The sequence below is a fragment of the Salvia splendens genome, chromosome 12 (genome assembly GCF_004379255.2).
Source record: "Salvia splendens isolate huo1 chromosome 12, SspV2, whole genome shotgun sequence".
Lineage (NCBI taxonomy): Eukaryota > Viridiplantae > Streptophyta > Magnoliopsida > Lamiales > Lamiaceae > Salvia > Salvia splendens.
The window spans coordinates 8,118,778-8,137,046 of record NC_056043.1 but is presented as its reverse complement, the minus strand read 5'-3'; positions in this window follow the sequence as shown (position 1 = coordinate 8,137,046).

The following is an 18,269-nucleotide window of genomic DNA, read 5'->3' as shown; positions in this document are numbered from 1 at the left end:
AGTTTCCCGCCGGGCAGCCGTTCAAGTACCTGTATTCTCACAAAGAAATCCAGGTCAAATAATTCGGGCTTGGGGCACCGAATGGGACGCTCTACTTCCTCCTGGAAAACCAGGGTCCAATTACGCCTTAAGTAGGCTCCAAGCAGATGGCAGACATTGAGGTGGAGGGCAGGGCGAGTGGCGATCTGATTTATCGAATAAGCAAGCCAGTAGCCAAGGTGCACCCTCCTCTACTCCCTCATGCTCCACATAAAGTAGAGCTCGACCAGAGTAATGATCGCCAGTGTATTGGCTTGGCAAAGGAGATTGCAGGCTAGGTAGACCTGGGCAAGGCGGAGGGTCGGATCAGCAATGTGGGTACCTCTGGACTCAGAGGCTTTAAAGTCGGGGGCACGTCCGTTCCACAAGACCTGCCAGACTGCCTGCTGATCGAACTCCAACTTCCTCCACTCTCCACTGGTGACCTGTGCCTCTGTGTGGAGTCCCATTCTTATGGAGAACTCATTGAAGCTTATTGTCTGGGCACGACCGAACACCCTAAAAGAGACGCTCCTGGCTTCCAAGTTTGTGCTCCTGGTGAACTGGAAGGAAGTGAAAAATCCTTGGCCAGGGCCTCCGGCACGAAGGTCTCTTCAATCTCCAGCAGCCAGTCAAATCCAATCCTAGTGATATACTGCGCAAATTTCGCCTAGACCCGGATAGTCTCCAGGGTTGGTTGGTGGAGTTTCTTGCCGGCCTTTAGCTGCTTCTGGGGGGTTACCCTCAGGTGGACCTCCTCGTTCCACTTGGGGTTATCAAATTCCAGCATCCGCGGTGGGGGGGTGTTGCAGGCCTTCCTTGTTGCCTGCAGGATGTTCGGGCCCATCGAAGCTCTCCAGCCTCAGATTCGCTGCCCTCATCCCCTTCTTGTGGGGCGGCAGAATGGTCCGCGTCAGCAATCACCACGCCCTGGGTGGTAGGGCGCATCTCTTCGGTGGAGGAAGAACAATTCCCTTCCCTTTCCTCTTTCTTTCTCTCTCGGCTCTCACGGGGCTGTCCTGAACAGCTCCTCTCCCCTCACCGGCCTCCCCGGGCCCTTGGTTCACCTCCTCCGGCTCATCCACCAGCCGCCGCACTACGCGGGGCCTCTGGTCCGGCTCCTCCTTCGTCCTTATTAGATCGGCCGTCCTGGCCTCTACCTCTTCTATCATCCGCGCCATGTGCCTCCGGCGCAGCGGCTGCTCTTCCCTCTCCTCTGGCTCATTCTCCACCGCTTGGTGGAAAACCCATTCAGCCTCCCTCGGTTGTAGTAGGATGTCACTAGGAGGCGGCTGAAGGTCCTCCGTGGAGTCATTGTTTGTGGTCACAACCTCTATCGGTTGTGACGGCCTTTGGAGGGGTGAGGTAGAACTCCCGTCACTCGGTGGTGACGGAGGATTTTGAGCAGTTGTGCCCTCTACATGTGGGGGCGGCATGGGTTCTTCCTCGTCAGCTGGAGTGGCGGCAGGCTGCACCCCTTCCTCTTCTTCGTCAGAATCCCCATTGTACTGTACCAGTGGGAACGTGGGTGCAGGTTCAGGCGCATGAAGGGGGGATTGTTTTTGGGAAGAAGATGTAGGGTTTTGGGGTGCGGAGGTTGTAGCGGGGTTCCGCGACCGGGAAATTTCAAGTCGGGCTTTTAGGGTAGCGTACACCGCCGCGGTGTCCATCTCGGAGGGCATACTCCGGAGGATTCTATCTAAACGCCTTATGGCCGCTTCATCCACTTCAGGCAGTGGAGCGGCGGCGTTGGGTTGTGGTGGGGGCTAAGAAGATGGGCTAGGGTTTTCTGTATGGGCCGGGGAAGGGATTTCCCGGTCACCACTGACGGTGCCGGCGTCGGAGGATGAGGATGAAGTGGACAGTTGCTCAATCAACATTTTTACTGGAATGGTGGTGGGTTTTGGTGAAGATGATGATAACTTGGGCAAAGGTCTGAATCTCTGAGCGGTATGGGAGAGTAAAATGAAAGTACTGTAGGCGGTTTGGATAAAAGTGGTATACGGATATGAAGGTTGCCTTTTATACTGATATCCCGACTGTTGAGATCCTGATTTTTGCGATCCCTGCGACTCTTCACGTACAGGCGCACCTTTTTCAGAGTGCCAGCTGGCTTATCTTCCCCGATACGCCTCTTCTCTCCAGTACTGTTTTGTCCAATGCAACAGTTGGCGCCTCCTGACACCTCTTCAATGACTGCGCACGTCCTTTCATCACCTGCCCTGATCCATGTAAACACTGTACCACCAATTAAATTCAAATTGCACTGATCAAGTGGACAGTTAATTCCAGATGAAAACTCAAATAGTTCAACCTGATCAGTTCCCTTCTTTGCTTCTGACTTTTTAATTACCTAAGATTTAAAAACTAACACATGAAAACTATTTACATTAATTACTAGGGACTTGACCGGGTTCCCCTAGAACGTCACTTGATCAGTTTACTAGATTAAGAAATTGTTGCTTGATCAAGCAGACTACCCATGAGTACGTGATCACTCCTTTTACCTGCTCACTGGCGAGAGTTAGGCATGAGTAGTGGAGTGTCGTCCACCACAAATGCCTCCATTCCTTGGCTGGCTTGATCAACCCCTTCCACTTGTTTGATCCACTGACATTCAGACGTTGACTTGATCAGATAGAGATGCTCTTCAGGGAAAGTGTCAGAGTTGGCCTCTCCGTTGTCTTCTTGCAAAATCCGGCTCAAATGGTCAGCCACTCTGTTTTCGCTCCCCTTTTTATCCACTGCTTCCCAATCAAACTCTTGCTGGAGGAGGACCCATCTAATCAGTCGCGGCTTTGATTACTTCTTTGCCAGTAAGTATTTAATGGCCGCATGGTCAGTATAGACTATCACTTTGGACCCAAGCAGGTATGGCCTGAACTTCTCAAAGGCGTAGACCATCGATAGCATCTCCTTTTCAGTCGTGTCGTAATTCTTCTGTGCTTGATTTAGAGTTTTGGAAGCATAGAAGATTACGTAACTTTTCTCTTCAATCTTCTGACCTAATACTACACCCACAACATAGTCGCTAGAATCGCTCATCACCTCAAAGGGGTGACTCCAGTCGGGGGCACATATAATTGGAGAGCTTATCACCCTGTCCTTCAGCAGTTGGAACGCGGCCTTGCATTCATCGGAGAATTCAAACTCTACCTCATTCTTGAGTAGCCTCGTCAGGGGCTGGGCTATCTTTGCAAAATCCTTGATAAATCTTCTATAAAACCCAGCGTGGCCCAAAAAGGCTCTGATCTCCTTCTGGTTGGTGGGATACGAGAGTCTTGCAATGACCGCTATCTTCGCTTGGTCGACCTCTATTCCCCTGCTCGACACCACATGCCCTAGGACGATTCCTTCAGTAACCATAAAATGACATTTCTCAAAGTTTAATACCAAGTCCTTTTGGCGGCATCTTTCCAGCACTCTGTTCAGGCTATGCAGCCCTTGATCGAATGTGTCTCCATAGACAGTGAAGTCGTCCATGAAGATCTCAATACAGTCTTCCAACAGGTCAGAGAAAATGCTCATCATGCATCTTTGGAAAGTGCCTGGGGCATTGCAGAGGCCAAACGACATCCTTCGATAAGCGTATGTGCAGAAGGGGCATGTGAACATCGTCTTCTCTTGGTCTTCTGGATTAACCGCTATCTGGAAGTAGCCACTATAACCATCCAGGAAGCTGAAGTACTGCTTCCCTGCCAACTTCTCCAACGTCTGATCAATGAATGACAGAGGAAAGTGATCCTTCTTTGTTCCTGCGCTCAACTTCCTATAGTCAATGCACATTCTCCACCCAGTAACTGGCCTTGTCGGGATCAATTCGTTTTTCTCATTTTTCACTACTTGAATCCCCCATTTCTTTGGCACCATGTGCACTGGGCTGACCCAGTTACTGTCTGGAATGGAGTAGATAATTCCGATTGAGACTAATTTGATAATTTCTTTGAGCACATCTTCCCTCATGTTGGGGTTAAACTTACGTTGTTGGTCGTGATGTGGTTTGTCTCCTTCTTCCACTCGGATGTGATGCATACATAAGTCTGGGCTGATGCCCACCAGGTCTGTTAGTTTCCAGCCAATAGCTTTCTGATTCTTTCTTAACACCTCCAGCAATCTATCTTCATGCTCCTGGGTCAACTGACTGTTGATGATGAGAGCTTCGTTTCTTCCTCTCCCAGGTAGACGTACTTTAGATGTGCCGGAAGTGGCTTCAATTCCTTTGCGGGCTTTGGCTCTTCAGTAGGCAGAGGGTTTTCTGCCGCTTCTCTCTCCAGTAGCTTTCCTTGATCAAGCCGCTTCTCTAGGCTAGATACTTGGGCTTTCCCACTTGACCCAGCTGGTCTCGGGTGCTCACAAAAATCCACTATCACTTTCGCGATGGCTTGGTCGTCCATTATTTCGACATTCATGGTCTCATACCACTCTGCAACTTTTTTCTCGACCTCTTCATCTACAGCGGAGTCAGTGAACTGCCTTTTTAGAAATTCTTCCTCCAAAAATTCTTGTACTAAGGGCTCCGTCATATCTACTGAGTATATGTTCTCCCTGTCGGCTGGCCTCTTCATGGCTTCATCGATATTGAACGTGAACTGCTCTCCATTGAAGTCCAGGCTAATCGTCCCATTACGAACGTCTATTACAGTGCTGGCCGTAGACAGGAACGGCCTCCCCAGTAGGACTCCACTTGATTCCCTTGTTGCTGGCTCCGTCATTTTGATTACAAAAAAATCAGCTGGGTACAGAAAGTTATTCACCCTAATGACCACATCTTCCAGAATTCCCCCTGGGTGAATACACGATCTGTCGGACAATTGGATCATGATGTCAGTGTCAACGAGCTTGGCCGCTCCCAACTTCTTATAGATCGATTATGGCAAAACATTGATCGACGCCCCTAGATTGCACATCGCGTGCTCCACTTGAATTTCCCCAATCGAAATTGGGAGCCTGAACATTCCTGGATCAGTTTTCTTGGAAGGGAGGTCGTTTCTCTGGATCACGGCAGAGACATTCTCCTTTGTAATCAGTTTCCATTCTTCGTTGATTTTTCCCGCCAGGTAGTCCTTGACGAATTTACTGATCGGGGGCATCTTTAAAGCCGTCAAGAGCGGCACCTTTACTTCCACTTCCTTGAACATATTAACCACATCAATCGTGACATCTCTTTTCCTTGTCACCATTCCTCGGTAGGGGTATGGCTTTACTTTCTCTGCTTCTTCTTTCTGACTTCCTTATGAGGATTCACCTCTCACTTCCGCTTTGCCTTTCTCACTCCCTTTTGCTTTATCCACTCCACTGGATTCTCCTTCCTCTTCACTCTGGCTCTGCTCGGGTACACACATCGGGGCCACTGCAGGTGGGCTAGGGTTTTGGTAAACCTTCCCTGACCTCAGGGACACTTCACTGATATTTTCACGACCAGGGGGCTACACAGTAGTAGGGATCTTTCCTTCATTGCCCCTTAGCTCTCCCAGTGACATCGCAACTTGAGACAATTGCTTCGTGAGCATATCTAACGCGGCCCTCTGCTCCTTCTGAGCCTCTTGAATTTCCCGCATCGCATCATTTGGTTGATGTGTGACTATCATATCTCCATGTCCTTCGTTTGGGTGCCGATTATACCGTTGGTTCGGCGGCCCCCCCCAGCGTGGTTGGGATATGAGTAGTCGGATTGTCCGTAGTGCTCTTGCTGGTAATGCAGCTGGGTGTACTGTTGGTTGCCTCTCTGGTGTGGTGGGACATAACTTACCATCTGGTTAACCGGTTGCCTACCCTGGTTGCTTGACTGAGGGCCTTGTTGTCTGTACCCTCAGTTTTCTTCATTCTGTCGGCTTGACCAATTTGGCTGCCCTTCACTGGACCAGTTTTGTTGGGGTGGTCTTTCCATGGGGCCGACAGCATTCACCTGAGGTTGCGGTTCCACTTCAGGGGGAAACTCACAATAATAATAGTGGTGCTCTTCTGGCGGCGATGGTGGCGGCACAAACTGCTTTTCCTTTGGTGCAGGCGGCGGAGGCACTCTAGACTTCTCGACTGCCTCCAGCAGCTTCTTTTCCATTTGCTCGAATCAAGCTTCTAACTTTTCATCACTGCGCGCCTCTGCTACATGCACTGCACCTCTCCGGTACTGGCCACAGGACGTCTCGTACGACCTCTTGGCTTCAATTAGTCTCTCCAGGATGTTCTTGGCTTGGCTGAATGGGGTCTTTGAGAAATCCCCTTCGGCTGCTAGGTTTAGATCATTCTTGCTATCCACAGTGAGTCCTCCGTAGATGGTTGAGTAGATCTCATTTTCTCCCATTTTATGGTTGGGGCATGCTTGAAGCAGCCCTTGGAATCTATCCCAGTATTGGCCGAGAGGTTCGTCATACTCATGTCTGGCTTCTGTAATCTCTCTTTTGAGGGCACTTGTCTTCGACGCTGGGAAGAAGCGATCTAAAAAAATCATCCGGAACTCGGCCCAGGTCCTGATTGATCCATCTGGCAACCTTGAAAGCCAGACTCCCGCATCGCTCTTCAAGACGAAGGGGATTGCCTTCAGCCTATAGTCTTCAGATGTATCCAACCGGCACAGGTTGGATGTCGCAGTATCTGCAGAATTCCTCCAGGAAGGCGTAAGGACACTCTTTCGAGAGGCCATCGAAATGGGACAAAACGGCCAGTACTCCTGACTTGATTGCGATGGTTCGCATCCCAGGAGTAATGGCGATGGCATGGGTGGGCTCTTTTTCGTCATGAGCGTGCAGAGAGCCAATTCCTGAGTCGTTATTGACGAGGGCCATCTCTACTTTTGCTTGTTCAAGTGGTGGTGGCTGGGGTGGTACGTTCTGCTCTCCTTCTTCTTCGCAGGTCAGTTGTTCAGCGGCTGCTGCTGATGCTGCTGGTAGTGTGGCTTGGTATCGCGTGGTAACAACACCGGCTTCCTGGATTCTCCAATGCACATTCGTATCTCTGTATACGAAGGGATGATTCGAGTGTCCACCGCGTTGGTACCTTCTCATGAATAGAAAGAAAAACAAATGAGAAAAATAAGAAAACAAAACTATTTACACCTATGTATGCGCTACACACAAACATAAAATAACACTATGCTACCCCGGCAACGGTGCCATTTTGGAAGGTGCCTGACGAGAGCGAGCGCGGATTTAGGATTGGATCAAGCTATATGGAAGATAACTGAACCGGATTGATCAGTTAGCAAATGTCGTTGCCACTTGATCAAGTCGTTCACGCTCTCGCTAGCCAACTAATGTAATTTATATAACTCCCAATTTTGCACTACTTTAATAGTAAAACGGCAAGTTCGGGGTCGATCCCACAGAGAAGCGGGTGTATCAAGTGTGTGCGTAGTGAATAGGGTTCGGCTGCTGCCACGCTTTAATTTTGGGAGTTTTAACTACTGAGTTTACACTAGGCAAAAAGTAAACTATCTACTGGATCAAGTCTCTGATTACTACTGGATCAAGTAATGGCAGGCTGAAAATAAGAACTCAACTAACTAAGCACGCTATGGAAAACATGAAGCATCTTGCCACTCAACATGATTGAACACTTGGTCAAAGAGTGAAAAGCTAAACTGAACTTGAAAATAGTAAACGCGAGAACAAAAACAAAACAACTCGATTTTATACTAAGAACTCAGAACAGTACAACGAACATGCGAATTAAACTAAGCTAACAATTGGGAGAATACGAAAGCAAGTAAAACCGAGAGGTCCTCGGCGAGAAACTTGAGATTACGCTGATAGATATCGAGAATTCTGTAGCGCTTCCTTCGGTCGCCCTTTCTAGCTAAAAACTTCTCTATCTAAGCTATCTCTGGAACTGAGCTAAACTAAAACTAAAACTAAACTAGAAGAAGAACTGTAAAAGGAACTCCGTAACTATGGTGGCACATCCTCTATTTATAGGCACTTCACGCAATCTCCAGCTGGATAATGATCTTGGTAGAGGATATTCGCTCACGCTGTGAGCGAGCGACTCATCGATTGCTACGAGTTTTTCTTCTAGAATGACGACGCTTTTCAATAACAGATTGATGACTCAGCTCCATCCTTGCGTCTCATGTATCAACACGTTTCCTCTTCTAGAACGTCGTCCTTGCTAACAGAATGATGCGTACCATCCAGCTCATTATCCTTACGTGTCCTTCCTCTGGAAGCCAGTGGTCCCCTCCTTAACTGCCTGATTACTCCCCTTGATCAACTCCCCCGATTTTTTTGCCTTTTTCGCCTGTTGTACTTCTTGATCAGTTTGGCCTTGTTGTCTTGGTCAAGCGGGATTCCTGCACAATTAACACTTGCTTTTGCGCGATAAACCGATCAAGTAGTGTACTTTTTACCCCTAAACCGATGCATGAAATAGGCCTTATCATAATTGTTAGACCATCTCCAAGGGTACACTAAAACCTAAAATGAGATAGGTAATTAGCTCCAATAGTACTCCAAAACCAATCTCATTTTTGGTTTTTGGGAAAAAATACCTCTCTTTAGGTTTACACTAAACTCAAACCCAAAAGTTTTTCAAATTTTGTGGATAAAAAGAGCATAATATAGAGAATATTCTTTTATGTTTGAGTTTAGTGTAAATGTTTTGAGTAAAATCATAATCCCTCCATCCCACTTAAAATGAAACATTTGGGAATCGGCACGAGATTTTATGTAGTGTTGTTTTGTGAGTTAATGAAGAGAGAGTAAAGTAAGAGAGATGAAAAAGTAGAGATGGAGTTGTTTCCATTTTAGGAAACGTTTCATTTCTAATGGGACAACCAAAAAAGGAAAACGTTTCATCTTTAATGGGACAGAAGTATTTGATGTGACGTTTACACTAAAATGAGTTTGAATTTAGTGAAAATTTTTGGAGATGCTCTTAGAAAGTTATCAGAAAAGGGATAGCTTAAAATGTATCCATGCGCTTTAACTATAAATTTGCATGTGTTGGCCAGGGCCATAAAGGCCTATATGAGATCCTAACAACATCATGGCATGCTCAATTATCTCTTAACCTAGCCATGTTTGGTATGTTATTTTGTTGGTGAGTGAATTCGTGCACACAAATGATTTGATAAATTGTCCCATTGGCCACACCTTATTTTTACATATCTCGTGGCTTCTAGAAATAGTCAATACTTGTCTAGTTGTATATCCTGTGGTGAATGTGCTACTTTTGTGGATTAACATATTTGAGAGCAAGTAAGAGAGAGTATCCTATAGTCACCAAATTTCTAAGCCCTCCGAGTGACATAGGGTGTGAGCTTGAGGAAAAAGGGATATACATTGTGGAAGCGAGCTCCTCACTAAAATCTCTTGTGTATGTGAGTTGTGATTTTACTAACTATACTTGGACTACCTCCTAGTGTATTATTTGTTGCTTGTGTAGGTATACTTTTATGGATAATAACATTGAAATTTAACTCATTGAGGAGTGAAAGGAAGTTATCTTAGAATAGTTGAGAACGAGGAGAACCAGAGTCAGAATATAAAGATAGATACCACCATAGTGATGAGAGATATGTAAACCATACACGCTATGGAGGATATAGCCGAGAGAGACATGATAGGAGTGACTACGAGTCAATGTACCATAATGATGGACTTGATAGATGAAGAAAAGGAAATGAGTTCCAAAGTTCCATGGGGAATTTATTCTATAAATAATAAATAAAGTTTCAAACTAGAAAATTCTTCAGAAATGATATTAATTTAATTCAAAGTCCCATAACAGACAAAAAATTAAATTAATGGATAATTAAAATCTTAAACGCTGAAAATATTGTAAATCAAATTAGAACCCAAGTTTTCGTAATTTAAAAATTGAATAGGAGATCAATATTATTTTCTATAGTGGTACAAAATAATATTCCGTTGCATATCATGAGTTAAGTAATTTAATTAATAAATATTCATGGGCTAGTTCAATCTAATTCATCTAATTCATCCATGACTCCCTAACCTAGCCCAAAGAATGATTAATAATTTGAAAGTTATACTTGTTATTTTATTTCTTTTCGTTTATGTATATGCTTATATATTGTCTGTATAAATAAAAAATAATAATTATTCTAGAAAAATTGTATCCTCAATCCTCATTTCATTGTAAGTTAAATACCAGTAGTAATTTCGTTGAAATAATATTCATTTATATGTGTATTGATGTTTTTTAAATATAATAGAAATATATTATATAAAAAGGGATATTGACACCTAATATCATGGTACTTTAAAAAAGTTGGATTTTTCCCACGAACTTTGAAGTTGGCAAATAATGTCATGAATTTTACCCCGAGTTTGTTATTTCCCACCAGTGAAAAAATTACGATTATATTAATAGATTGAAGAACAAATTTGGAGGATGTGTTTCAAGAAAAACTACTCTCAAAGATTGAAAATCTTGAAACTTTCGAAGTTGTTGTCGAGAAATTATGAAAAAATCCGTATCATGATATTATTTGCCGGTATTTTTTCATTAGTAGGAAATAACAAACTCGGGGTAAAGTTCGTGATATTATTTGTCAATTTCAAAGTTCGTGGGAAAAACCCAACTTTTTAAAAGTTCCATGATATTAGATGTCAATATCCCTATATAAAAATAATTATAATTTTTTTAGTGGATAAACATTCAATAGGTTAGCCTAAAAAATCCATAAAGTTATACTTAGTTGACAATTTATATTGAATTATTGGTTAAGTTGATAGGATTGGCCCGATATACCACCCTACATTTTGTTGGTGAGATTAAATGAAGGAAGTGGGAAGCAAATAGCACCAAAGGAGAAATGGAGTGAGAAAGGGATGATTGAAGACTTTGTTGCATTAAATCAATGACAATGTATATAATTAAAAAATCGTGGTCCATCGCTATGTGAATGAGAATGGATATATATATTCTAGTATATGACAGCACGCGTTTTATATCAATTGAAAAAAAAGGCTACATGTCGCAATCCACGTTTGTTTTCACTTTTTTTTTATTATTAATTTCATTTTTTGGACACTTATTTTAATTGAAAGGGAGATTTCGGAATACTCGAGAAAAAGAAAAGTGAGAATATTTGAGATTTGTAGAAGTAGCACGATAAAGATTATTTTAATTGACAATTTATATTGTAGTCCTAGGATTCCTCCTCCTCCTCATTATCTTATGTCTCCAATTTTTAATCTACTAGTTTATGATCTGTTATGTTTAAAACCATTTTTATCGATTGTATGGATAAAAGATATATTGTGCCATTAGAGGTAGTTGAGAAATAACGCAGAGAAAGTTTTTATTTACATTATTCTGTCTCTACTTTATATTTTCTTTATTTTAATTATTTATAATTATTTTTTCAAAATGAATGTAAAGATGAAATGACTCTATTTGTGTGGAACGGAGGGGTGCATTCCAACAGTGTTTTAATAGCAAGATCAAATCGGCCAGTTCGAACTTCAAATGGTTCTATTGCTAACTGTTGTGTTGTTTGATCTGATTCGGACACAAAAATCAGCGAATAGTTAATTTATCTTGAATAAAAAAATTGGTCGATTCGAGAGTGGCTCATAACTCGTTATTTTTAAATTATAAATATTTGCAAGTGGGTAGTGCAATCATAGTTTAACTATAGTTAAACACATGTATGTTATCCATGAGGACTAGTAAATTGATTGTATTTACTGCAACTTAAATACCCCTCCGTTTGAAGATAAGTGAGTCGTATTTTTTTTGGATTGTCTCAAAATAATTGAGTCATTTTCTGTTTTGTCAAAAACTTTATCTTCTCTTGTGCTTACCCTCTCTTCATCTCTCTTACTATATTCCATCTCTTACTTTAACTCTCTCCACTTTAATCTTAACTGTTAAGGGTGCACTCCCTTAACAAGATTCCGACGACGATGAGAGGTCGACGACGGAGGGATAAAAGTGGACGTCTCGAGCTTTCCCGTGGATCAACTCCAAACTAGGGTTGCGAGAAAATAAAGAAGACGATAAAAATAGGAAATACGATAAAAGGAAAATAAGATAATTTGATATTTCTTGAATGAATAATATGAATAACAATGTCCACTATTTATAATAGTGGATACTAACTTAATGAGCAAGACAAAAGATATGGAAAAGATATGCAAATCCATAATTAACTAACTAACTAAATAATAATAATAATCGTATCAACTCCCCCACGGTTGAAAGCCACCTTGTCCTCAAGGTGGGATCCACGAAGCAATTAAGAGAGTCAATGATAACAGAAGCTTTGAGTTATCTCCTCCTGGATCAAAAACATAAAATCGTTGTTTTGTACACCAATAATCGACTATCGCGTGACAACGTATCTGAATTATTATTTTCGTTCCAATAAATGATTCAGACTTCTTCCAATCATGATCAGAACTTTAGGCGATATTTCCTCCTGGATTAAATATACCAGACTGCTTAGTCTAATAATATTCTTCATTTGGCTCCATAGATAGCCACCTGGTCCCCAAATGAGAACCATTCGCATGCACCACAAGAGAGTCTTCATCTACCCTTTCCATGACCTCAAGCATTGTATAGATAGGTTTCACAATAATATCAACATGAAGAAATGCTTCAGACCTTTTCTCCTCTACTGGTACTTGAGGAGCGTCTCCTCCATATTTCATTGGATGATTACCAGAATCCATGGGCTGGTCACCACCATCATTGGCTTTACTGTCATCGAGCATCACCATATCGAACTTCAGAGGGCAAGTGACAACAACTTCATTAGGAATGAACTCATTCATGGATTCCAAACTGCCATAAATTGCATCATTGTCGATGCGGCGGTCGATTTCATCAAAGCGAGACTCCATCCTTTTGCACGCCTCCAATAATTGTTCAAGCATCGCTTCAATCGGGTTTGGCGTTGTGGTGGCTGAACGAGGTGGTTGCGGCACAGGCTGATTCCATCCTGAGTTATGGTTGGGGGGGAGTGGCTGGTCGTATGTCGAGACCTCATGGAAGGGGCGTTGTCCTGGTGTCTCCCAGTAGGCAGGTGGGTCCCAGCAAGTAGGACGGCGTCCGGGCAGTGGTGGCGAGTATGTATCTGGCTCATAGGATAGCGGTTGTTGATATGTGGCGGTCTGGCGCATCCATGGTGGGTCCCAGCTAGTGGGCTGTCGGGCGTGGTAGGGGTGACGCTGTTGGTGCCTGTCCGGCTGGTATGGTAGCGGCTGTAGGTGGCATCGCCAATCGGATGATTGATGATCTAACAACGGCTGCTCATCGGACAAGGGAAACGGACTTGGGGATTGATATACAGGCTGCCATGGGTTGTACGGGTACCCGACTGTTGTATATCGCGGTTGTCCAAAGGTCCCCGTTGGATACATAGATGGAGAGTGAAAATGGTGACTTCCGTCATGGAGATCTCCTTTGTCAAGATGCGTCGATTGTGGAGGACACGAAATGAAAGCACCAATTGTTAAGGGTGCACTCCCTTAACAAGATTCCGACGACAACGAGAGGTCGACGACGGAGGGATAAAAGTGGACGTCTCGGGCTTTCCTCGGGATCAGCTCCAAACTAGGGTTGCGAGAAAATAAAGAAGACGATAAAAATAGGAAAATACGATAAAAGGAAAATAAGATAATTTGATATTTCTTGAATGAATAATATGAATAACAATGTGCACTATTTATAATAGTGGATACTAACTTAATGAGCAAGACAAAAGATATGGAAAAGATATGCAAATCCATAATTAACTAACTAACTAAATAATAATAATAATAATCGTATCATTAACACATCAATTTTTTAAATTTCGTGCTCAAAACAAATGCCCCAATTACCGAAGGGATTATCATTATCTAGACAATCAGTAGTACTAATGCATTTTGCTTCATCATGTCCTTTTACTTCATTAGATAGTTGTATTCATGCATTTTGCATTAATACAAAAGAAATTTTTATAAATGCCCCAAAAGAAATTTTTATTTCATTAGATCGTTGTATTAATGCATTTTTCTTCACCAGCTCCTTTTACTAGTATTTTTTTGTTTAATTATGTCCTTATACTAATGCATTTTGATTTAAGAGGTTCTTTAATTGGTTGAATCTTTATTTAACAGATTTTATAATTTAATTAATTTTTTTTGGTTAGTTGAATTTATTTATTTTTTCCTATTCTTTTATGCAGTTTGAAATGAGTTTAGTTGCAATATCGACTCAATAATAATTGAAAAAAATGATAAATTTATAAATTGATAAAAGATAATATCAATAAATTTTTTCTAATGATTTTTAAGTTGATATTGCAACTAAATTAATTCTAAAATAAATATAAGAAGAAAAGAGGGAAAATAAGTTTAATTAATATAAGAAAAATCAATTAAATTTAAAGTCCGTCAAGTAAAGATTCAATCAAATTAAAAATTAAAGTATAAAAATCTCTTAAAACAAAATAAATTAGTATAAAGATCTAATAAAATAAAAAATTGCTAAAAACTCTAATAAAACAAAATGTATTGGTACAAGAACATAATAAACCAAAAAATTTAAAGAAAAATCTAACAAATAAAATAAATTAGTACAAGTACGTGTTCTATAAAGAAATAAATTCCCATCCAAATTGATAACCATACATATTCCACGCCAATAATGCAAAAGATAATGACGAATAGTTACATTTGTCATAGACTTTATTTACTTAAACAATCGGTTTAATACAAATGACTAATGAAATGATTGGCCCTTTATTGTGCAAAGATTGATCAGATATGCAAGGAGTGGTGAGGGAGTAAACACGTCTTCACATTTGCTGCGTACTTAAAAGCCTAATTTGTTTATTATGAAGTAGCATATGATTATGCCTATCTAAAGTGTTGATAGTATATTGTTTTTATAGTATTACGGAAATGGACTATTAATAGTAGTACGCGGCTTAAATTAAATTAAATTAAATTAAATTAAATTAAATTAAATTAAATCATCAATATGCAAATTAAAGACATACTCCTATTTAAGTGTTTTAGATTGTAACAATGTCCTTATAAAAATATATCATTGTCATGGTTGTACTCCTATTAAATGGAGTAGTACAACAAACCAAATTAAGGATCCAAATTAGCTCTAAAAAAAGAGATAAGATCATTTGTGCGAGGCAGAAAGGTATAAATCCCAAATCAATTAGTAGGACCTAGGCCAATTAATTAATTAATTAATTAATTAATTAAGGTCCTAGTAGACTTTTAGTCGTGCTATAACCTCCTTTTTTAGATGCAGTTACAAATTACCCACAAAAGAACGTTGTACTACTTTCTCTATTCGAATAGCTAATTTAAATAGTAGTATTAATTTTACTTTCTAGCTACGGACCCCAACATTAGGTACATCTCTAATTTCTAGCACAGGCAGAAATAGAATCAAAATGATCAAACAAAATGTTAGTTAGGGTAAATGGTATTTTATCCTATATGTGTTTCCTTCTTAAAACACATGGAAATTAAATAATTGAAAAATGTTCATGACTGTGAATAAAATAGTTTGTTTTACTACTCAATAAAAAAAAATATTCTTCGCATCTACGAATAAAATGTGACGGGAGATTGGTATGTATCATTCAATGCTTCAAAAACTCTAAATAAATAAATTAAATAGAGTTGAATATTTACATACTCTTGTTTTATTTTGAGAATATTCTAGTTCGTGTTCTTTTAAAGTTTGATTTTTTGAAAAGGCTTGTAAAATATTGAATTGATATTTCCGTATTCAACGACTGCATACCGAATATACGAATACGAATCCAATTTTTTTTTCTTTTTTTTTGGTAAAAAGACAATCTCATCAGTACTAACATTTATTTTAATACATGTATATCTTTATACACCCTCCGTCTATTATTTATCAATCCGAGTCGTTGGTAGCACCGCCTTTAAGTTTAAATTCATTTTATTCACAACAAAAAATCAGCATGAGTAGATTCAGCTTAAATTTTAAATTTATATCGAGAAGTATGTCAAAAAAGTTGGTGAAATGTGAATATAATTTTATATTGCCAATTAATATGGATCCTTATACTTTTATATTCTCTCTCAACGAGTCATTTCAATTTTAACGTATGTATTTATGTTCACTATCAGCATGCATCACTGTTAAAAAGGGACTGATTAAACCACAAACTAAAAGCAGACTAACTTATAAAAACAAAACTCAATTATACAAAATTCATTAATTTCGTGTTTTTATATCATACATATTCAACTTCAACCTAAATTGATGATTACACATTCTTGTGTTATCTGCTTAAAACTGTTACTTCGATATAGACAATGTTCAGGGGCGAGCACAGAAATAATTATCGATAGGGGCTAAAATTTCTAAATTTCATTTTGATGTATATTTTTTAGTAGTTTAAATAATTTATAAGGACTTTTACATTATAACTTACACTAAATTAAAAAAATTAATAATAATAAAAAAATCATTGAGGGCTTAAGCCTCCTCCTTTCCCGTTGGGTCCGCCCATTGTTATTATGTCGTCGCCGTGGAAAGCTACAAAATAATTCAAACATTGTATAAGCATTCACTGGCTTGCAGTGCAATAGATATTTACTTAACTTATCAATTTATCAACAAACCGAATTGATTTTAATTCCAATTAATTGCCTTTTATTACCAAATAAGTAATAACTATATGGCTCTGCTCTGCTGACTTTGAATTAGATAGAATGTTGAAACTTACAAAGAGGTAAAAAAAATGTAATATTTCCCTTAGATATATATTACAAATTAAATGATTTTTCTACATCTCATATTAAATCATGAAGTGGAGCAAATAGATGATTCCAAGTGGACAAAAGCCATGAAGATCAGATTTGGTCCGGAGATTATAATCCCATGTTACTTGATTCGTCATATTTCATTTTGGGTTATTCAATGTTATTAGACCTATTTTCATTTATGGCAAAAAACAACATATTTAATTTATTCTTTATTCTTTATTCTTTATTCTTTATTCTTTATTCTATTTTACGACTTCCGTCCCTTTAAAATAGAAACTATTTTCATTTTAGTCTGTCCCTTGAAAATATAAAACTTTCTAAACTTTTTAGAAAATGGAACCTACAATCTACTAACACTATTTCCACTACTTTTTCTCTCATTCTCTCTTACTTTACCCAATTTTCACTTCCTATCTCTTGCTTTACCAATTCATATATATTATTACTTTATCAATTATGCATTAATTAAAATTCCTGTCGTTCCATAATTTTTAGTTTTCAAGAACGGAGATAATATATTTTAATTTAAACACCGCATTTCTTAAATGTGGTGCGCAAAAGAGTAGTATGACAATATGTAAACTTATAGATTGAGGTTTGATAATAGATAAAGTAATTATCCAAGAGGGAAGGGAGGCAGATCCTCTGCTGTGATTTAGAGCATCTAGCGGACCGACTAGCCGATTCTCGGCGCTGGCCGGTCTGCTAGCCGAACCATTGTAGGCGGCGAGCGGAAAAATGGTGAGAATTTTGGCGAGCGCACGCCGATTTTTTAGCGCTGGCCGATCGGCTGGCCGCCATTATAGGCTGGCGATCGGCCAACACTTTTTTTTTTTAATTTTCGAAACACTATATATACGCGATTTGCACGTCATTTTCATTCGCACCGCTTGTTTTAACGAGTTTTCTCTCTCACTTATTTTATGTACAAGAGCAATAAAGCAAAATGGAGAACAACAACGAGTCTACTCCAGTGACGAGCGGGTCTCAAACTCCCACGCTACCCGTGGGAGGTGGATGGGGTCCGATGGCCGGGTACTACAACATGTACCCTTGGCAGTAGATGATGCCCGGGATGGCAGCCGGGGGTAGTATGCCGGGATGGCAGGGGATGCAGGGCGGGAAGGGGGTACCGGGGATGCAACCCGGGATGCAGATGATGCCGGGGTGAGCAGCCGGGATGCAGATGATGCCGGGGTGGCAGCCGGGGATGCAGGGGACGCCGGGGGGGGGGGACAATGTCTATCGCCCCAGTCTTGATTTTTTGACTGCTTCTTCGCACACATCGACCCCATCGGAGACGCAGTTCACTGGGTGTGAGACTTTCTCTTAGAGGAGTTGGGGATAGATCTCGAGGATGCGGACACTCCCGTTCAAACGGGGGAGTAGGGCGGGGTCGGGGCGCACCAAAGAAGAAGAAGGGCAAGGGGGAGGGCAAAAGGGTGGTCGGTGAGTCGTCGCAGCCGACTGATGATGATAGCCCAGCACGGAGGAAGTGGACGGATGCGGAGAACATCGCGCTGTCCA